Below are 23,485 nucleotides of genomic sequence, written 5' to 3'. Positions count from 1 at the left end.
CACGGTGGATCATACTCTGGGTTCCACATGCATGTTTTAGCTGAAGGAAGAATCCCTTAAACCTGGAGAGTTGAGACCCATGGAATGGGTACCATGCAATATGATTTCAAAGGGTCTGCATTTGCTCACCGAACCTCACCAATCCTATCACTGCTGCGTTTATGCCGCTGTACACACGCTTGTTTCTCTTTCGGAGACATAGAAATCCATAGGTTTTAAGATTCTTACTAGGCAGGTATATTCTTAGGCGTTTAATATTGGGTGTTGAGTCCACTTGGTTGAGCAAGGAGTAGCTCTTGTCTATTACATATTTGGCTTATGGCATTGTATCTGTGCTAATTTCAATCTCTGGTTTTATGCAGCACCCCAACTCACCTTTCCCCTTAAGCAAGCATAAGTTGGTTTTCTTCATTTGAGACCCTGTTCTGTTTTGTAATTCAGTTCCTGGGTAGCCAAGTTTACATTCCATGTAGTAGTGATAACTTATGATGTTTCTTTTTCTGTGTGACTTATTTCACTTAGAATCATCGTACCTGAATCCACTCATTATGCTTCTATGGGCCTGATGACATAGATGTCATTGCTGAGTGATATTGCATTGTACGTAAGTACCACAAATTTTTATCCATTTTTCACTTTCTGTGATATTGAATTTGTACCGTAAACGAGGATCTTGTAAACAGAGCCGTCCCAAACTTTGCGGTGGCTGTGTCTTTTTGATTTTAATTTCCCGAAGCTATAGGACCATAAGTGGAAGTGCTCTAGGCTCTGTTGCTTTGTTTTTTAGATGTTTCAGGAAACACCATACACTTCTCCAGAGTGGCTGTTGGCAATTTACATCCCGCCCATCAGCATAACAAGGCTCCCAGTTCTCCATGGCCTCTCCTGCCTTTCTGGATTTTATACTTTTTTCAGATGGCCCTTTGGACCGGCGGGCAGTGAGACTTCATTGTACTGCAGATTTCCTTTGCAAGCTTGCTTGGTTGGCCAAAAAGGGCGTATGCGTTTTTTCCTGAATATATTCAGGAAAAAACGCATACGCCCTTTTTGGCCAAGTGCATCATTGTGGACGTTCTGCCTCTTTTCCTATGCTTTACATGCAATTCCAGTCTACCTCCTGAAATCGGTTTCCTGCAATTCTGCCCCGCTTTCAAGTCCTCTTGGCAGCCTTACTTCAATATATTTTTGGACGATAGCTGTCATTTATAACTCTGCAGGTTTGTTAATGACAGTGCCCCTGAGCTCCTTTCTTCAACTCGCTTTCTTGTGAGCTGGCCGCAACACCGCAGCATTGCTTCAGGCCCTAGTGTGGTTCCAGCATGGCACGCTGAGCCTTTGGTTAATTCCTCTTCCTGGTGGGAAATGAGAGTTAAATTTGCCCGTCCAGACACCTCCAGCTAGTCTCTCATTGGTTCTCCCTATACCTGTTCATTTTCCACAGAAATTGCAAACTGGGCCAAACAGGAGGTTAAAGGCACTGACTCTCCAAGTGGGGAGAGTGTTAGTAAAGCGTCTGGAATGTTGCACCCGAGTACCATTGGACGAAAACTGACACATTTGAACACGTTTCCCGATCACACGGTGGATCATACTCTGGGTTCCACATGCATGTTTTAGCTGAAGGAAGAATCCCTTAAACCTGGAGAGTTGAGACCCATGGAATGTGTACCATGCAATATGACTTCAAAGGGTCTGCATTTGCTCACAGAACCTCAACAATCCTATCACTGCTGCGCTTATGCCACTGTACACACGCTTGATTCTCTTTCGGAGACATATAAATCCATAGGTTTTAAGATTCTTACTAGTCAGGTATATTCTTAGAAGTTTAATATGGGGTGTTGTGTTCTCTTCATTGAGCAAGGAGTAGCTCTTGTCTATTACATATTTGGCTTATGGAACGGTATCTGTGCTAATTTCAATCTCTGGTTTTATGCAGCACCCCAACTCACCTTTCCCCTTAAGCAAGCATAAGTTGGTTTTCTACATTTGAGACCCTGTTCTGTTTTGTAATTCAGTTCCTGGGTAGCCAAGTTTACATTCCGTGTATTAGTGATATCTTATTATGTTTCTTTTTCTGTGTGACTTATCTCACTTAGAATCATCGTACCTGAATCCACTCATTATGCTGCTATGGGCCTGATGACATAGATTTCATTGCTGAGTGATATTGCATTGTACGTAAGTACCACAACTTCTTTATCCATTTTTCGCTTTCTGTGATATTGAAATTGTACCATAAACGAGGTTCTTGTAAACAGAGCCGTCCCAAACTTTGGGGTGGCTGTGTCTTTTTGATTTTCATTTCCCTAAGCTATAGGACCATAAGTGGAAGTGCCCTAGGCTCTGTTGCTTTGTTTTTTAGATGTTTCAGGAAACACCATACACTTCTCCAGAGTGGCTGTTGGCAATTTACATCCCGCCCATCAGCATAACAAGGCTGCCAGTTCTCCATGGCCTGTCGTGCCTTTCTGGATTTTACACTTTTTTCAGATGGCCCTTTGGACTGGGGGGCAGTGAGACTTCATTGTAGTGCAGATTTCCTTTGCAAGCTTGCTTGGTTGGCCAAAAAGGGCGTATGCGTATTTTCCTGAATACAGGAAAAAACGCATAAGCCCTTTTTGGCCAAGTGCATCATTGTGGACGTTCTGCCTCTTTTCCTATGCTTTACATGCAATTCCAGTCTACCTCCTGAAATCGGTTTCCTGCAATTCTGCCCCGCTTTCAAGTCCTCTTGGCAGCCTTACTTCAATATATTTTTGGACGATAGCTGTCATTTATAACTCTGCAGGTTTGTGAATGACAGTGCCCCTGAGCTCCTTTCTTCAAGTCGCTTTCTTCTGAGCTGGCCGCAACACCGCAGCCTTGCTTAAGGCCCTAGTGTGGTTCCGGCATGGCACGCTGAGCCTTTGGTTAATTCCTCTTCCTGGTGGGAAATGAGAGTTAAATTTGCCCGTCCAGACACCTCCAGCTAGTCTCTCATTGGTTCTCCCTATTCCTGTTCATTTTCCGCAGAAATTGCAAACTGGGCCAAACAGGAGGTTAAAGGCACTGACTCTCCAAGTGGGGAGAGAGTTAGTAAAGCGTCTGGAATGTTGCACCCGAGTACCAGGGGACGAAAACTGACCCATTTGAACACGTTTCCCGATCACACGGTGGATCATACTCTGGGTTCCACATGCATGTTTTAGCTGAAGGAAGAATCCCTTAAACCTGGAGAGTTGAGACCCATGGAATGGGTACCATGCAATATGATTTCAAAGGGTCTGTATTTGCTCACCGAACCTCACCAATCCTATCACTGCTGCGTTTATGCCGCTGTACACACGCTTGTTTCTCTTTCGGAGACATAGAAATCCATAGGTTTTAATATTCTTACTAGGCAGGTATATTCTTAGGCGTTTAATATTGGGTGTTGAGTCCACTTGGTTGAGCAAGGAGTAGCTCTTCTCTATTACATATTTGGCTTATGGAATTGTATCTGTGCTAATTTCAATCTCTGGTTTTATGCAGCACCCCAACTCACCTTTCCCCTTAAGCAAGCATAAGTTGGTTTTCTTCATTTGAGACCCTGTTCTGTTTTGTAATTCAGTTCCTGGGTAGCCAAGTTTACATTCCGTGTAGTAGTGATAACTTATGATGTTTCTTTTTCTTTGTGACTTATTTCACTTAGAATCATCGTACCTGAATCCACTCATTATGCTGCTATCGGCCTGATGACATAGATGTCATTGCTGAGTGATATTGCATTGTACGTAAGTACCACAAATTTTTATCCATTTTTCACTTTCTGTGATATTGAATTTGTACCATAAACGAGGATCTTGTAAACAGAGCCGTCCCAAACTTTGCGGTGGCTGTGTCTTTTTGATTTTAATTTCCCGAAGCTATACGACCATAAGTGGAAGTGCCCTAGGCTCTGTTGCTTTGTTTTTTAGATGTTTCAGGAAACACCATACACTTCTCCAGAGTGGCTGTTGGCAATTTACATCCCGCCCATCAGCATAACAAGGCTCCCAGTTCTCCATGGCCTGTCCTGCCTTTCTGGATTTTATACTTTTTTCAGATGGCCCTTTGGACCGGCGGGCAGTGAGACTTCATTGTACTGCAGATTTCCTTTGCAAGCTTGCTTGGTTGGCCAAAAAGGGCGTATGCGTTTTTTCCTGAATATATTCAGGAAAAAACGCATACGCCCTTTTTGGCCAAGTGCATCATTGTGGACGTTCTGCCTCTTTTCCTATGCTTTACATGCAATTCCAGTCTACCTCCTGAAATCGGTTTCCTGCAATTCTGCCCCGCTTTCAAGTCCTCTTGGCAGCCTTACTTCAATATATTTTTGGACGATAGCTGTCATTTATAACTCTGCAGGTTTGTGAATGACAGTGCCCCTGAGCTCCTTTCTTCAACTCGCTTTCTTGTGAGCTGGCCGCAACACCGCAGCATTGCTTCAGGCCCTAGTGTGGTTCCAGCATGGCACGCTGAGCCTTTGGTTAATTCCTCTTCCTGGTGGGAAATGAGAGTTAAATTTGCCCGTCCAGACACCTCCAGCTAGTCTCTCATTGGTTCTCCCTATACCTGTTCATTTTCCACAGAAATTGCAAACTGGGCCAAACAGGAGGTTAAAGGCACTGACTCTCCAAGTGGGGAGAGTGTTAGTAAAGCGTCTGGAATGTTGCACCCGAGTACCATTGGACGAAAACTGACACATTTGAACACGTTTCCCGATCACACGGTGGATCATACTCTGGGTTCCACATGCATGTTTTAGCTGAAGGAAGAATCCCTTAAACCTGGAGAGTTGAGACCCATGGAATGGGTACCATGCAATATGACTTCAAAGGGTCTGCATTTGCTCACAGAACCTCAACAATCCTATCACTGCTGCGCTTATGCCACTGTACACACGCTTGATTCTCTTTCGGAGACATATAAATCCATAGGTTTTAAGATTCTTACTAGTCAGGTATATTCTTAGAAGTTTAATATGGGGTGTTGTGTCCTCTTCATTGAGCAAGGAGTAGCTCTTGTCTATTACATATTTGGCTTATGGAACGGTATCTGTGCTAATTTCAATCTCTGGTTTTATGCAGCACCCCAACTCACCTTTCCCCTTAAGCAAGCATAAGTTGGTTTTCTACATTTGAGACCCTGTTCTGTTTTGTAATTCAGTTCCTGGGTAGCCAAGTTTACATTCCGTGTATTAGTGATATCTTATGATGTTTCTTTTTCTGTGTGACTTATCTCACTTAGAATCATCGTACCTGAATCCACTCATTATGCTGCTATGGGCCTGATGACATAGATTTCATTGCTGAGTGATATTGCATTGTACGTAAGTACCACAACTTCTTTATCCATTTTTCGCTTTCTGTGATATTGAAATTGTACCATAAACGAGGTTCTTGTAAACAGAGCCGTCCCAAACTTTGGGGTGGCTGTGTCTTTTTGATTTTCATTTCCCTAAGCTATAGGACCATAAGTGGAAGTGCCCTAGGCTCTGTTGCTTTGTTTTGTAGATGTTTCAGGAAACACCATACACTTCTCCAGAGTGGCTGTTGGCAATTTACATCCCGCCCATCAGCATAACAAGGCTGCCAGTTCTCCATGGCCTGTCGTGCCTTTCTGGATTTTACACTTTTTTCAGATGGCCCTTTGGACTGGGGGGCAGTGAGACTTCATTGTAGTGCAGATTTCCTTTGCAAGCTTGCTTGGTTGGCCAAAAAGGGCGTATGCGTTTTTTCCTGAATACAGGAAAAAACGCATAAGCCCTTTTTGGCCAAGTGCATCATTGAGGACGTTCTGCCTCTTTTCCTATGCTTTACATGCAATTCCAGTCTACCTCCTGAAATCGGTTTCCTGCAATTCTGCCCCGCTTTCAAGTCCTCTTGGCAGCCTTACTTCAATATATTTTTGGACGATAGCTGTCATTTATAACTCTGCAGGTTTGTGAATGACAGTGCCCCTGAGCTCCTTTCTTCAACTCGCTTTCTTCTGAGCTGGCCGCAACACCGCAGCCTTGCTTAAGGCCCTAGTGTTGTTCCGGCATGGCACGCTGAGCCTTTGGTTAATTCCTCTTCCTGGTGGGAAATGAGAGTTAAATTTGCCCGTCCAGACACCTCCAGCTAGTCTCTCATTGGTTCTCCCTATTCCTGTTCATTTTCCGCAGAAATTGCAAACTGGGCCAAACAGGAGGTTAAAGGCACTGACTCTCCAAGTGGGGAGAGAGTTAGTAAAGCGTCTGGAATGTTGCACCCGAGTACCAGGGGACGAAAACTGACCCATTTGAACACGTTTCCCGATCACACGGTGGATCATACTCTGGGTTCCACATGCATGTTTTAGCTGAAGGAAGAATCCCTTAAACCTGGAGAGTTGAGACCCATGGAATGGGTACCATGCAATATGATTTCAAAGGGTCTGTATTTGCTCACCGAACCTCACCAATCCTATCACTGCTGCGTTTATGCCGCTGTACACACGCTTGTTTCTCTTTCGGAGACATAGAAATCCATAGGTTTTAATATTCTTACTAGGCAGGTATATTCTTAGGCGTTTAATATTGGGTGTTGAGTCCACTTGGTTGAGCAAGGAGTAGCTCTTCTCTATTACATATTTGGCTTATGGAATTGTATCTGTGCTAATTTCAATCTCTGGTTTTATGCAGCACCCCAACTCACCTTTCCCCTTAAGCAAGCATAAGTTGGTTTTCTTCATTTGAGACCCTGTTCTGTTTTGTAATTCAGTTCCTGGGTAGCCAAGTTTACATTCCGTGTAGTAGTGATAACTTATGATGTTTCTTTTTCTTTGTGACTTATTTCACTTAGAATCATCGTACCTGAATCCACTCATTATGCTGCTATCGGCCTGATGACATAGATGTCATTGCTGAGTGATATTGCATTGTACGTAAGTACCACAAATTTTTATCCATTTTTCACTTTCTGTGATATTGAATTTGTACCATAAACGAGGATCTTGTAAACAGAGCCGTCCCAAACTTTGCGGTGGCTGTGTCTTTTTGATTTTAATTTCCCGAAGCTATACGACCATAAGTGGAAGTGCCCTAGGCTCTGTTGCTTTGTTTTTTAGATGTTTCAGGAAACACCATACACTTCTCCAGAGTGGCTGTTGGCAATTTACATCCCGCCCATCAGCATAACAAGGCTCCCAGTCTCCATGGCCTGTCCAGGCTTTCTGGATTTTACACTTTTTTCAGATGGCCCTTTTGACCGGCGGGCAGTGAGACTTCATTGTAGTGCAGATTTCCTTTGCAAGCTTGCTTGGTTGGCCAAAAAGGGCGTATGCGTTTTTTCCTGAATATATTCAGAAAAAAACGCATACGCCCTTTTTGGCCAAGTGCATCATTGTGGACGTTCTGCCTCTTTTCCTATGCTTTACATGCAATTCCAGTCTACCTCCTGAAATCGGTTTCCTGCAATTCTGCCCCGCTTTCAAGTCCTCTTGGCAGCCTTACTTCAATATATTTTTGGACGATAGCTGTCATTTATAACTCTGCATGTTTGTGAATTACAGTGCCCCTGAGCTCCTTTCTTCAACTCGCTTTCTTGTGAGCTGGCCGCAACACCGCAGCCTTGCTTCAGGCCCTAGTGTGGTTCCGGCATGGCACGCTGAGCCTTTGGTTAATTCCTCTTCCTGGTGGGAAATGAGAGTTAAATTTGCCCGTCCAGACACCTCCAGCTAGTCTCTCATTGGTTCTCCCTATTCCTGTTCATTTTCCGCAGAAATTGCAAACTGGGCCAAACAGGAGGTTAAAGGCACTGACTCTCCAAGTGGGGAGAGTGTTAGTAAAGCGTCTGAAATGTTGCACCCGAGGACCAAAGGACGAAAACTGACACATTTGAACACGTTTCCCGATCACACAGTGGATCATACTCTGGGTTCCACATGCATGTTTTAGCTGAAGGAAGAATCCCTTAAACATGGAGAGTTGAGACCCATGGAATGGGTACCATGCAATATGACTTTAAAGGTTCTGCATTTACTCACCGAACCTCAACAATCCTATCACTGCTGCGCTTATGCCACTGTACACACGCTTGATTCTCTTTCGGAGACATATAAATCCATATGTTTTAAAATTCTTACTAGGCAGGTATATTCTTAGACGTTTAATATGTCGTGTTGTGTCCTCTTCATTGAGCAAGGAGTAGCTCTTGTCTATTACATATTTGGCTTATGGAACGGTATCTGTGCTAATTTCAATCTCTGGTTTTATGCAGCACCCCAACTCATCTTTCCCCTTAAGCAAGCATAAGTTGGTTTTCTACATTTGAGACCCTGTTCTGTTTTGTAATTCAGTTCCTGGGTAGCCAAGTTTACATTCCGTGTAGTAGTGATAACTTATGATGTTTCTTTTTCTGTGTGACTTATTTCACTTAGAATCATCGTACCTGAATCCACTCATTATGCTGCTATGGACCTGATGACATAGATTTCATTGCTGAGTGATATTGCATTGTACGTAAGTACCACAACTTCTTTATCCATTTTTCGCTTTCTGTGATATTGAACTTGTACCAAAAACGAGGTTCTTGTAAGCAGAGCCGTCCCAAACTTTGGGGTGGCTGTGTCTTTTTGATTTTAATTTCCCTAAGCTATAGGACCATAAGTGGAAGTGCCCTAGGCTCTGTTGCTTTGTTTTTTAGATGTTTCAGGAAACACCATACAATTCTCCAGAGTGGCTGTTGGCAATTTACATCCTGCCCATCAGCATAACTAGGCTGCCAGTTCTCCATGGCCTGTCCTGCCTTTCTGCATTTTACACTTTTTTCAGATGGCCCTTTGGACTGGGGGGCAGTGAGACTTCATTGTAGTGCAGATTTCCTTTGCAAGCTTGCTTGGTTGCCCAAAAAGGGCGTATGCGTTTTTTCCTGAATACAGGAAAAAACGCATAAGCCCTTTTTGGCCAAGTGCATCATTGTGGACGTTCTGCCTCTTTTCCTATGCTTTACATGCAATTCCAGTCTACCTCCTGAAATCGGTTTCCTGCAATTCTGCCCCGCTTTCAAGTCCTCTTGGCAGCCTTACTTCAATATATTTTTGGACGATAGCTGTCATTTATAACTCTGCAGGTTTGTGAATGACAGTGCCCCTGAGCTCCTTTCTTCAACTCGCTTTCTTCTGAGCTGGCCGCAACACCGCAGCCTTGCTTAAGGCCCTAGTGTGGTTCCGGCATGGCACGCTGAGCCTTTGGTTAATTCCTCTTCCTGGTGGGAAATGAGAGTTAAATTTGCCCGTCCAGACACCTCCAGCTAGTCTCTCATTGGTTCTCCCTATTCCTGTTCATTTTCTGCAGAAATTGCAAACTGGGCCAAACAGGAGGTTAAAGGCACTGACTCTCCAAGTGGGGAGAGTGTTAGTAAAGCGTCTGGAATGTTGCACCTGAGTACCAGGGGACGAAACCTGAGACACATTTGATCACGTTTCCCGATCACACGGTGGATCATACTCTGGGTTCCACATGCATGTTTTAGCTGAAGGAAGAATCCCTTAAACCTGGAGAGTTGAGACCTATGGAATGGGTACCATGCAATATGATTTCAAAGGGTCTGCATTTGCTCACCGAACCTCACCAATCCTATCACTGCTGCGTTTATGCCGCTGTACACACGCTTGTTTCTCTTTCGGAGACATAGAAATCCATAGGTTTTTAGATTCTTACTAGGCAGGTATATTCTTAGGCGTTTAATATTGGGTGTTGAGTCCACTTGGTTGAGCAAGGAGTAGCTCTTCTCTATTACATATTTGGCTTATGTAATTGTATCTGTGCTAATTTCAATCTCTGGTTTTATGCAGCACCCCAACTCACCTTTCCCCTTAAGCAAGCATAAGTTGGTTTTCTTCATTTGAGACCCTGTTCTGTTTTGTAATTCAGTTCCTGGGTAGCCAAGTTTACATTCCGTGTAGTAGTGATAACTTATGATGTTTCTTTTTCTTTGTGACTTTTTTCACTTAGAATCATCGTACCTGAATCCACTCATTATGCTGCTATGGGCCTGATGACATAGATGTCATTGCTGAGTGATATTGCATTGTACGTAAGTACCACAAATTTTTATCCATTTTTCACTTTCTGTGATATTGAATTTGTACCATAAACGAGGATCTTGTAAACAGAGCCGTCCCAAACTTTGCGGTGGCTCTGTCTTTTTGATTTTAATTTCCCGAAGCTATACGACCATAAGTGGAAGTGCCCTAGGCTCTGTTGCTTTGTTTTTTAGATGTTTCAGGAAACACCATACACTTCTCCAGAGTGGCTGTTGGCAATTTACATCCCGCCCATCAGCATAACAAGGCTCCCAGTTCTCCATGGCCTGTCCAGCCTTTCTGGATTTTACACTTTTTTCAGATGGCCCTTTTGACCTGGGGGCAGTGAGACTTCATTGTAGTGCAGATTTCCTTTGCAAGCTTGCTTGGTTGGCCAAAAAGGGCGTATGCGTTTTTTCCTGAATATATTCAGAAAAAAACACATACGCCCTTTTTGGCCAAGTGCATCATTGTGTACGTTCTGCCTCTTTTCCTATGCTTTACATGCAATTCCAGTCTACCTCCTGAAATCGGTTTCCTGCAATTCTGCCCCGCTTTCAAGTCCTCTTGGCAGCCTTACTTCAATATATTTTTGGACGATAGCTGTCATTTATAACTCTGCAGGTTTGTGAATTACAGTGCCCCTGAGCTCCTTTCTTCAACTCGCTTTCTTGTGAGCTGGCCGCAACACCACAGCCTTGCTTCAGGCCCTAGTGTTGTTCCGGCATGGCACGCTGAGCCTTTGGTTAATTCCTCTTCCTGGTGGGAAATGAGAGTTAAATTTGCCCGTCCAGACACCTCCAGCTAGTCTCTCATTGGTTCTCCCTATTCCTGTTCATTTTCCGCAGAAATTGCAAACTGGGCCAAACAGGAGGTTAAAGGCACTGACTCTCCAAGTGGGGAGAGTGTTAGTAAAGCGTCTGGTATGTTGCAACCGAGTACCAGGGGACGAAACCTGACACACATTTGAACACGTTTCCCGATCACACGGTGGATCATACTCTGGGGTCCACATGCATATTTTAGCTGAAGGAAGAATCCCTTAAACCTTGACAGTTGAGACCCATGGAATGGGTACCATGCAATATGACTTCAAAGGGTCTGCAATTGCTCACAGAACCTCAACAATCCTATCACTGCAGCGTTTATGCCGCTGTACACACGCTTGATTCTCTTTCGGAGACATAGAAATCCAGAGGTTTTAAGATTCTTACTAGGCAGGTATATTCTTAGGCGTTTAATATGGGGTGTTGAGTCCACTTGGTTGAGCAAGGAGTAGCTCTTGTCTATTACATATTTGGCTTATGGAATGGTATCTGTGCTAATTTCAATCTCTGGTTTTATGCAGCACCCCAACCCACCTTTCCCCTTAAGCAAGCATAAGTTGGTTTTCTACATTTGAGACCCTGTTCTGTTTTGTAATTCAGTTCCTGGGTAGCCAAGTTTACATTCCGTGTATTAGTGATATCTTATGATGTTTCTTTTTCTGTGTGACTTATCTCACTTAGAATCATCGTACCTGAATCCACTCATTATGCTGCTATGGGCCTGATGACATAGATTTCATTGCTGAGTGATATTGCATTGTACGTAAGTACCACAACTTCTTTATCCATTTTTCGCTTTCTGTGATATTGAACTTGTACCAAAAACGAGGTTCTTGTAAGTAGAGCCGTCCCAAACTTTGGGGTGGCTGTGTCTTTTTGATTTTAATTTCCCTAAGCTATAGGACCATAAGTGGAAGTGCCCTAGGCTCTGTTGCTTTGTTTTTTAGATGTTTCAGGAAACACCATACACTTCTCCAGAGTGGCTGTTGGCAATTTACATCCCGCCCATCAGCATAACAAGGCTGCCAGTTCTCCATGGCCTGTCCTGCCTTTCTGCATTTTACACTTTTTTCAGATGGCCCTTTGGACTGGGGGGCAGTGAGACTTCATTGTAGTGCAGATTTCCTTTGCAAGCTTGCTTGGTTTCCCAAAAAGGGCGTATGCGTTTTTTCCTGAATACAGGAAAAAACGCATAAGCCCTTTTTGGCCAAGTGCATCATTGTGGACGTTCTGCCTCTTTTCCTATGCTTTACATGCAATTCCAGTCTACCTCCTGAAATCGATTTCCTGCAATTCTGCCCCGCTTTCAAGTCCTCTTGGCAGCCTTACTTCAATATATTTTTGGACGATAGCTGTCATTTATAACTCTGCAGGTTTGTGAATGACAGTGCCCCTGAGCTCCTTTCTTCAACTCGCTTTCTTCTGAGCTGGCCGCAACACCGCAGCCTTGCTTAAGGCCCTAGTGTGGTTCCGGCATGGCACGCTGAGCCTTTGGTTAATTCCTCTTCCTGGTGGGAAATGAGAGTTAAATTTGCCCGTCCAGACACCTCCAGCTAGTCTCTCATTGGTTCTCCCTATTCCTGTTCATTTTCCGCAGAAATTGCAAACTGGGCCAAACAGGAGGTTAAAGGCACTGACTCTCCAAGTGGGGAGAGAGTTAGTAAAGCGTCTGGAATGTTTCACCCGAGTACCAGGGGACGAAAACTGACCCATTTGAACACGTTTCCCGATCACACGGTGGATCATACTCTGGGTTCCACATGCATGTTTTAGCTGAAGGAAGAATCCCTTAAACCTGGAGAGTTGAGACCCATGGAATGGGTACCATGCAATATGATTTCAAAGGGTCTGCATTTGCTCACCGAACCTCACCAATCCTATCACTGCTGCGTTTATGCCGCTGTACACACGCTTGTTTCTCTTTCGGAGACATAGAAATCCATAGGTTTTAAGATTCTTACTAGGCAGGTATATTCTTAGGCGTTTAATATTGGGTGTTGAGTCCACTTGGTTGAGCAAGGAGTAGCTCTTCTCTATTACATATTTGGCTTATGGAATTGTATCTGTGCTAATTTCAATCTCTGGTTTTATGCAGCACCCCAACTCACCTTTCCCCTTAAGCAAGCATAAGTTGGTTTTCTTCATTTGAGACCCTGTTCTGTTTTGTAATTCAGTTCCTGGGTAGCCAAGTTTACATTCCGTGTATTAGTGATATCTTATGATGTTTCTTTTTCTGTGTGACTTATCTCACTTAGAATCATCGTACCTGAATCCACTCATTATGCTGCTATGGGCCTGATGACATAGATTTCATTGCTGAGTGATATTGCATTGTACGTAAGTACCACAACTTCTTTATCCATTTTTCCCTTTCTGTGATATTGAAATTGTACCATAAACGAGGTTCTTGTAAACAGAGCCGTCCCAAACTTTGGGGTGGCTGTGTCTTTTTGATTTTAATTTCCCGAAGCTATACGACCATAAGTGGAAGTGCCCTAGGCTCTGTTGCTTTGTTTTTTAGATGTTTCAGGAAACACCATACACTTCTCCAGAGTGGCTGTTGGCAATTTACATCCCGCCCATCAGCATAACAAGGCTGCCAGTTCTCCATGGCCTGTCCTGCCTTTCTGCATTTTACACTTTTTTCAGATGGCCCTTTAGACTGGGGGGCAGTGAGACTTCATTGTAGTGCAGATTTCCTTTGCAAGCTTGCTTGGTTGCCCAAAAAGTGCGTATGCGTTTTTTCCTGAATACAGGAAAAAACGCATAAGCCCTTTTTGGCCAAGTGCATCATTGTGGACGTTCTGCCTCTTTTCCTATGCTTTACATGCAATTCCAGTCTACCTCCTGAAATCGGTTTCCTGCAATTCTGCCCCGCTTTCAAGTCCTCTTGGCAGCCTTACTTCAATATATTTTTGGACGATAGCTGTCATTTATAACTCTGCAGGTTTGTGAATGACAGTGCCCCTGAGCTCCTTTCTTCAACTCGCTTTCTTCTGAGCTGGCCGCAACACCGCAGCCTTGCTTAAGGCCCTAGTGTGGTTCCGGCATGGCATGCTGAGCCTTTGGTTAATTCCTCTTCCTGGTGGGAAATGAGAGTTAAATTTGCCCGTCCAGACACCTCCAGCTAGTCTCTCATTGGTTCTCCCTATTCCTGTTCATTTTCCGCAGAAATTGCAAACTGGGCCAAACAGGAGGTTAAAGGCACTGACTCTCCAAGTGGGGAGAGAGTTAGTAAAGCGTCTGGAATGTTGCACCCGAGTACCAGGGGACGAAAACTGACCCATTTGAACACGTTTCCCGATCACACGGTGGATCATACTCTGGGTTCCACATGCATGTTTTAGCTGAAGGAAGAATCCCTTAAACCTGGAGAGTTGAGACCTATGGAATGGGTACCATGCAGTATGATTTCAAAGGGTCTGCATTTGCTCACCGAACCTCACCAATCCTATCACTGCTGCGTTTATGCCGCTGTACACACGCTTGTTTCTCTTTCGGAGACATAGAAATCCATAGGTTTTAAGATTCTTACTAGGCAGGTATATTCTTAGGCGTTTAATATGGGGTGTTGAGTCCACTTGGTTGAGCAAGGAGTAGCTCTTGTCTATTACATATTTGGCTTATGGATCGGTATCTGTGCTAATTTCAATCTCTGGTTTTATGCAGCACACCAACTCACCTTTCCCCTTAAGCAAGCATAAGTTGGTTTTCTACATTTGAGACCCTGTTCTGTTTTGTAATTCAGTTCCTGGGTAGCCAAGTTTACATTCCGTGTAGTAGTGATAGCGTATGATGTTTCGTTTTCTGTGTGACTTATTTCACTTAGAATCATCGTACCTGAATCCACTCATTATGCTACTATGGGCCTGATGAAATAGATTTCATTGCTGAGTGATATTGCGTTGTACGTAAGTACCACAACTTCTTTATCCATTTTTCACTTTCTGTGATATTGAACTTGTATTGTAAACGAGGTTCTTGTAAACAGAGCCGTCCCAAACTTTGGGGTGGCTGTGTCTTTTTGATTTTAATTTCCCTAAGCTATAGGACCATAAGTGGAAGTGCCCTAGGCTCTGTTGCTTTGTTTTTTAGATGTTTCAGGAAACACCATACACTTCTCCAGAGTGGCTGTTGGCAATTTACATCCCGCCCATCAGCATAACAAGGCTCCCAGTTCTCCATGGCCTGTCCTGCCTTTCTGGATTTTACACTTTTTTCAGATGGCCCTTTTGACCGGGGGGCAGTGAAACTTCATTGTAGTGCAGATTTCCTTTGCAAGCTTGCTTGGTTGGCCAAAAACGGCGTATGCGTTTTTTCCTGAGGAAAAAACGCATACGCCCATTTTGGCCAAGTGCATCATTGTGGACGTTCTGCCTCTTTTCCTATGCTTTACATGCAATTCCAGTCTACCTCCTGAAATCGGTTTCCTGCAATTCTGCCCCGCTTTCAATTCCTCTTGGCAGCCTTACTTCAATATATTTTTGGACGATAGCTGTCATTTATAACTCTGCAGGTTTGTGAATGACAGTGCCCCTGATCTCCTTTCTTCAACTTGCTTTCTTGTGAGCTGGCCGCAACACCGCAGGATTGCTTCAGGCCCTAGTGTGGTTCCGGCATGGCACGCTGAGCCTTTGGTTAATTCCTCTTCCTGGTGGGAAATGAGAGTTAAATTTGCCCGTCCAGATACCTCCAGCTAGTCTCTCATTGGTTCTCCCTATTCCTGTTCATTTTCCGTAGAAATTGCAAACTAGGCCAAACAGGAGGTTAAAGGCACTGACTCTCCAAGTGGGGAGAGTGTTAGTAAAGCATCTGGAATGTTGCACCCGAGTACCAGGGGACGAAAACTGAGACACGTTTGAACACGTTTCCCAATCACACGGTGGATCATACTCTGGGTTCCACATACATGTTTTAGCTGAAGGAAGAATCCCTTAAACAGGGGGAGAGTTGAGACCCATGGAATGGGTACCATGCAATATGACTTCAAAGGGTCTGCATTTGCTCACCGAACCTCACCAATCCTATCACTGCTGCGTTTATCCGCTGTACACATTCTTGATTCTCTTTCGGAGACATATAAATCCGTAGGTTTTAAGATTCTTACTAGTCAGGTATATTCTTAGGCGTTTAATATGGGGTGTTGTGTCCACTTCGTTGAGCAAGGAGTAGCTCTTGTCTATTACATATTTGGCTTATGGAACGGTATCTGTGCTAATTTCAATCTCTGGTTTTATGCAGCACCCCAACTCAACTTTCCCTTTAAGCAAGCATAAGTTGGTTTTCTACATTTGAGACCCTGTTCTGTTTTGTAATTCAGTTCCTGGGTAGCCAAGTTTACATTCCGTGTAGTAGTGATATCTTATGATGTTTCTTTTTCTGTGTGACATATTTCACTTAGAATCATCGTACGTGAATCCACTCATTATGCTGCTACGGGCCTGATGACATAGATTTCATTGCTGAGTGATATTGCATTGTATGTAAGTACAACAACTTCTTTATCCATTTTTCACTTTCTGCGATATTGAACTTGTACCGTAAACGAGGTTCTTGTAAACACATCCGTCCCAAACTTTGGGGTGGCTGTGTCTTTTTGATTTTAATTTCCCTAAGCTATAGGACCATAAGTGGAAGTGCCCTAGGCTCTGTTGCTTTGTTTTTTAGATGTTTCAGGAAACACCATACACTTCTCCAGAGTGGCTGTTGGCAATTTACATCCCGCCCATCAGCACAACAAGGCTCCCAGTTCTCCATGGCCTCTCCTGCCTTTCTGGATTTTACACATTTTTCAGATGGCTCTTTTGACCGCGGGGCAGTGAGACTTCATTGTAGTGCAGATTTCCTTTGCAAGCTTGCTTGGTTGGCCAAAAAGGGCGTATGCGTTTTTTCCTGAGGAAGAAACGCATACGCCCTTTTTGGCCAAGTGCATCATTGTGGACGTTCTGCCTCTTTTCCTATGCTTTACATGCAATTCCAGTCTACCTCCTGAAATCGGTTTCCTGCAATTCTGCCCCGCTTTCAAGTCCTGTTGGCAGCCTTACTTCAATATATTTTTGGACGATAGCTGTCATTTATAACTCTGCAGGTTTGTGAATGACACTGCCCCTGAGCTCCTTTCTTCAACTCGCTTTCTTGTGAGCTGGCCGCAACACCGCAGCATTGCTTCAGGCCCTAGTGTGGTTCCGGCATGGCACGCTGAGCCTTTGGTTAATTCCTCTTCCTGGTGGGAAATGAGAGTTAAATTTGCCCCTCCAGACACCACCAGCTAGTCTCTCATTGGTTCTCCCTATTCCTGTTCATTTTCCGCAGAAATTGCAAACTGGGCCAAACAGGAGGTTAAAGGCACTGACTCTCCAAGTGGGGAGATTGTTAGTAAAGCGTCTGGAATGTTGCACCCGTGTACCAGGGCACGAAAACTGACCCATTTGAACACGTTTCCCGATCACACGGTGGATCATACTCTGGGTTCCACATGCATGTTTTAGCTGAAGGAAGAATCCCTTAAACCTGGAGAGTTGAGACCCATGGAATGGGTACCATGCAATATGACTTCAAAGGGTCTGCATTTGCTCACCGAACCTCACCAATCCTATCACTGCTGCGTTTATGCCGCTGTACACACGCTTGATTCTCTTTCAGAGACATATAAATCCATAGGTTTTAAGATTCTTACTAGGCAGGTATATTCTTAGGCGTTTAATATGGGGTGTTGTGTCCACTTGGTTGAGCAAGGAGTAGCTCTTTTCTATTACATATTTGGCTTATGGAATGGTATCTGTGCTAATTTCAATCTCTGGTTTTATGCAGCACCCCAGCTCACCTTTCCCCTTAAGCAAGCATAAGATGGTTTTCTACATTTGAGACCCTGTTCTGTTTTGTAATTCAGTTCCTGTGTAGCCAAGTTTACATTCCATGTAGTAGTGATATCTTATGATGTTTCTTTTTCTGTGTGACTTATTTCACTTAGAATTATCGTACCTGAATCCACTCATTATGCTGCTACGGGCCTGATGACATAGATTTCATTGCTGAGTGATATTGCATTGTACGTAAGTACCACAACTTCTTTATCCTTTTTTCACTTTCTGCGATATTGAACTTGTACCGTAAAAGAGGTTCTTGTAAACAGAGCCGTCCCAAACTTTGGGGTGGCTGTGTCTTTTTTATTTTAATTTCCCTAAGCTATAGGACCATAAGTGGAAGTGCCCTAGGCTCTGTTGCTTTGTTTTTTAGATGTTTCAGGAAACACCATACACTTCTCCAGAGTGTCTGTTGGCAATTTACATCCCGCCCATCAGTATAACAATCCTCCCAGTTCTCCATGGCCTGTCCTGCCTTTCTGGATTTTACACTTTTTTCAGATGGCCCTTTTGACCGGGGGGCAGTGAAACTTCATTGTAGTGCAGATTTCCTTTGCAAGCTTGCTTGGTTGGCCAAAAAGGGCGTATGCCTTTTTTCCTGAATATATTCAGGAAAAAACGCATACGCCCTTTTTGGCCAAGTGCATCATTGTGGACGTTCTGCCTCTTTTCCTATGCTTTACATGCAATTCCAGTCTACCTCCTGAAATCGGTTTCCTGCAATTCTGCCCCGCTTCCGAGTCCTCTTGGCAGCCTTACTTCAATATATTTTTGGACGATAGCTGTCATTTATAACTCTGCAGGTTTGTGAATGACAGTGCCCCTGAGCTCCTTTCTTCAACTCGCTTTCTTGTGAGCTGGCCGCAACACCACAGGATTGCTTCAGGCCCTAGTGTGGTTCCGGCATGGCACGCTGAGCCTTTGGTTAATTCCTCTTCCTGGTGGGAAATGAGAGTTAAATTTGCCCCTCCAGACACCTCCAGCCAATCTCTCATTGCTTCTCCCTATTCCTGTTCATTTTCCGCAGAAATTGCAAACTGGGCCAAACAAGAGGTTAAAGGCACTGACTCTCCAAGTGGGGAGAGTGTTAGTAAAGCGTCTGGAATGTTGCACCCGAGTACCAGGGGACGAAACCTGAGACACATTTGAACACGTTTCCCGATCACACGGTGGATCATACTCTGGGTTCCACATGCATGTTTTAGCTGAAGGAAGAATCCCTTAAACCTGGAGAGTTGAGACCCATGGAATGGGTACCATGCAATATGACTTCAAAGGGTCTGCATTTGCTCACCGAACCTCACCAGTCCTATCACTGCTTCGTTTATGCCGCTGTACACACTCTTGATTCTCTTTCGGAGACATATAAATGCATAGGTTTTAAGATTCTTACTAGTCAGGTATATTCTTAGGCGTTTAATATGGGGTGTTGAGTCCACTTCGTTGAGCAACGAGTAGCTCTTGTCTATTACATATTTGGCTTATGGAATTGTATCTGTGCTAATTTCAATCTCTGGTTTTATGCAGCACCCCAACTCACCTTTCCCCTTAAGCAAGCATAAGTTGGTTTTCTACATTTGAGACCCTGTTCTGTTTTGTAATTCAGTTTCTGTGTAGCCAAGTTTACATTCCATGTAGTAGTGATACCGTATGTTGTTTCGTTTCCTGTGTGACTTATTTCACTGAGAATCATCGTACCTGAATCCACTCATTATGCTGCTACGGGCCTGATGACATAGATTTCATTGCTGAGTGATATTGCATTGTACGTAAGTACCACAACTTCTTTATCATTTTTCGCTTTCTGTGATATTGAACTTGTATTGTAAACGAGGTTCTTGTAAACAGAGCCGTCCCAAACTTTGGGGTGGCTGTGTCTTTTTGATTTTAATTTCCCTAAGCTATAGGACCATAAGTGGAAGTGCCCTAGGCTCTGTTGCTTTGTTTTGTAGATGTTTCAGGAAACACCATACACTTCTCCAGAGTGGCTGTTGGCAATTTACATCCCGCCCATCAGCATAACAAGGCTCCCAGTTCTCCATGGCCTGTCCTGCCTTTCTGGATTTTACACTTTTTTCAGATGGCCCTTTTGACCGGGGGGCAGTGAGACTTCATTGTAGTGCAGATTTCCTTTGCAAGCTTGCTTGGTTGGCCAAAAAGGGCATATGCGTTTCTTCCTGAATATATTCAGGAAGAAATACATACGCCCTTTTTGGCCAAGTGCATCATTGTGGACGTTCTGCCTCTTTTCCTATGCTGTACATACAATTCCAGTCTACCTCCTGAAATCGGTTTCCTGCAATTCTGCCCCGCTTTCAAGTCCTCTTGGCAGCCTTACTTCAATATATTTTTGGATGATAGCTGTCATTTATAACTCTGCAGGTTTGTGAATGACAGTGCCCCTGATCTCCTTTCTTCAACTCGCTGTCTTGTGAGCTGGCCGCAACACCGCAGGATTGCTTCAGGCCCTAGTGTGGTTCCGGCATGGCACGCTGAGCCTTTGGTTAATTCCTCTTCCTGGTGGGAAATGAGAGTTAAATTTGCCCGTCCAGACACCTCCAGCTAGTCTCTCATTGGTTCTCCCTATTCCTGTTCATTTTCCGCAGAAATTGCAAACTGGGCCAAACAGGAGGTTAAAGGCACTGACTCTCCAAGTGGGGAGAATGTTAGTAAAGCGTCTGGAATGTTGCACCCGAGTACCAGGGCACGAAAACTGACCCATTTGAACACGTTGCCCGATCACACGGTGGATCATATTCTGGGTTCCACATGCATGTTTTAGTTGAAGGAAGAATCCCTTAAACAGGGGGAGAGTTGAGACCCATGGAATGGGTACCATGCAATATGACTTCAAAGGATCTGCATTTGCTCACCGAACCTCACCAATCCTATCACTGCTGCGTTTATCCGCTGTACACATGCTTGATTCTCTTTCGGAGACATATAAATCCATAGGTTTTAAGATTCTTACTAGGCAGGTATATTCTTAGGCGTTTAATATTGGGTGGTGAGTCCACTTGGTTGAGCAAGGAGTAGCTCTTTTCTATTACATATTTGGCTTATGGAATTGTATCTGTGCTAATTTCAATCTCTGGTTTTATGCAGCACCCCAACTCACCTTTCCCCTTAAGCAAGAATAAGTTGGTTTCCTTCATTTGAGACCCTGTTCTGTTTGTAATTCAGTTCCTGGGTAGCCAAGTTTACATTCCGTGTAGTAGTGATATCTTATGATGTTTCTTTTTCTGTGTGACTAATTTCACTTAGAATCATCGTACCTGAATCCACTCATTATGCTGCTATGGGCCTGATGATATAGATTTCATTGCTGAGTGATATTGCATTGTACGTAAGTACCACAACTTCTTTATCATTTTTCACTTTCTGTGATATTGAACTTGTATTGTAAACGAAGTTCTTGTAAACAGAGCCGTCCCAAATTTTGGGGTGGCTGTGTCTTTTTGATTTTAATTTCCCTAAGCTATAGGACCATAAGTGGAAGTGCCCTAGTCTCTGTTGCTTTGTTTTTTAGATGTTTCAGGAAACACCCTACACTTCTCCAGAGTGGCTGTTGGCAATTTACATCCCGCTCATCAGCATAACAAGGCTCCCAGTTCTCCATGGCCTGTCCTGCCTTTCTGGATTTTACACTTTATTCAGATGGCCCTTTTGACCGCAGGGCAGTGAGACTTCATTGTAGTGCAGATTTCCTTTGGAAGCTTGCTTGTTTGGCCAAAAAGGGCGTATGCATTTTTTCCTGAAGCAAAAACGCATATGCCCTTTTTGGCCAAGTGCATCATTGTGTACGTTCTGCCTCTTTTCCTATGCTTTACATGCAATTCCGGTCTACCTCCTGAAATCGGTTTCCTGCAATTCTGCCCCGATTTCAAGTCCTCTTGGCAGCCTTACTTCAATATATTTTTGGACGATAGCTGTCATTTATAACTCTGCAGGTCTGTGAATGACAGTGCCCCTGAGCTCCTTTCTTCAACTCGCTTTCTTGTGAGCTGGCCGCAACACCGCAGCATTGCTTCAGGCCCTAGTGTGGTTCCGGCATGGCACGCTGAGCCTTTGGTTAATTCCTCTTCCTGGTGGGAAATGAGAGTTAAATTTGCCCGTTCAGACACCTCCAGCTAGTCTCTCATTGGTTCTCCCTATTCCGGTTCATTTTCCGCAGAAATTGCAAACTGGGCCAAACAGGAGGTTAAAGGCACTGACTCTCCAAGTGGGGAGAGAGTTAGTAAAGCGTCTGGAATGTTGCACCCGAGTACCAGGGGACGAAAACTGACCCATTTGAACACGTTTCCCGATCACACGGTGGATCATACTCTGGGTTCCACATGCATGTTTTAGCTGAAGGAAGAATCCCTTAAACCTGGAGAGTTGAGATCCATGGAATGGGTACCATGCAATATGACTTCAAAGGGTCTGCATTTGCTCACCGAACCTCACCAATCCTATCACTGCTGCGTTTATGCCGGTGTACACACGCTTGATTCTCTTTCAGAGACATATACATCCATAGGTTTTAAGATTCTTACTAGTCAGGTATATTCTTAGGCGTTTAATATGGGGTGTTGAGTCCACTTCGTTGAGCAAGGAGTAGCTCTTGTCTATTACATATTTGGCTTATGGAACGGTATCTGTGCTAATTTCAATCTCTGGTTTTATGCAGCACCCCAACTCACCTTTCCCCTTAAGCAAGCATAAGTTGGTTTTCTACATTTGAGACCCTGTTCTGTTTTGTAATTCAGTTCCTGTGTAGCCAAGTTTACATTCCGTGTAGTAGTGATATCTTATGATGTTTTTTTTCTCTGTGACTTATTTCACTTAGAATCATCGTACCTGAATCCACTCGTTATGCTGCTACGGGCCTGATGACATAGATTTCATTGCTGAGTGATATTGCATTGTACGTAAGTACCACAACTTTTTTAACCATTTTTCGTTTTCTGCGATATTGAACTTGTACCGTAAACGAGGTTCTTGTAAACAAAACCTCCCAAACTTTAGGGTGGCTGTGTCTTTTTGATTTTAATTTCCCTAAGCTATAGGACCATAAGTGGAAGTGCCCTAGGCTCTGTTGCTTTGTTTTTTAGATGTTTCAGGAAACACCATACACTTCTCCAGAGTGGCTGTTGGCAATTTACATCCCGCCCATCAGCATAACAAGGCTCCCACTTCTCCATGGCCTGTCCTGCCTTTCTGGATTTTACACTTTTTTCAGATGGCCCTTTGGACCGGGGGGCAGTGAGACTTCATTGTAGTGCAGATTTCCTTTGCAAGCTTGCTTGGTTGGCCAAAAAGGGCGTATGCGTTTTTTCCTGCATATATTTAGGAAAAAACGCATACGCCCTTTTTGGCCAAGTGCATCATTGTGGACATTCTGCCTCTTTTCCTATGCTTTACATGCAATTCCAGTCTACCTCCTGAAATGGGTTTCCTGCAATTCTGCCCCGCTTTGAAGTCCTCTTGGCAGCCTTACTTCAATATATTTTTGGACGATAGCTGTCATTTAAAACTCTTCAGTTCTGTGAATGACAGTGCCCCTGAGCTCCTTTCTTCAACTCGCTTTCTTGTGAGCTGGCCGCAACACCGCAGGATTGCTTCAGGCCTTAGTGTGGTTCCGGCATTGCACGCTGAGCCTTTGGTTAATTCCTCTTCCTGGTGGGAAATGAGAGTTAAATTTGCCCGTCCAGACACCTCCAGCTAGTCTCTCATTGGTTCTCCCTATTCCTGTTCATTTTCCGC

The sequence above is a fragment of the Globicephala melas genome, chromosome 5 (genome assembly GCF_963455315.2).
Source record: "Globicephala melas chromosome 5, mGloMel1.2, whole genome shotgun sequence".
Classification (NCBI taxonomy): Eukaryota; Metazoa; Chordata; class Mammalia; order Artiodactyla; family Delphinidae; genus Globicephala; species Globicephala melas.
The sequence above is the reverse complement of the archived record's forward strand: the minus strand, read 5'-3'. Positions refer to the sequence as shown.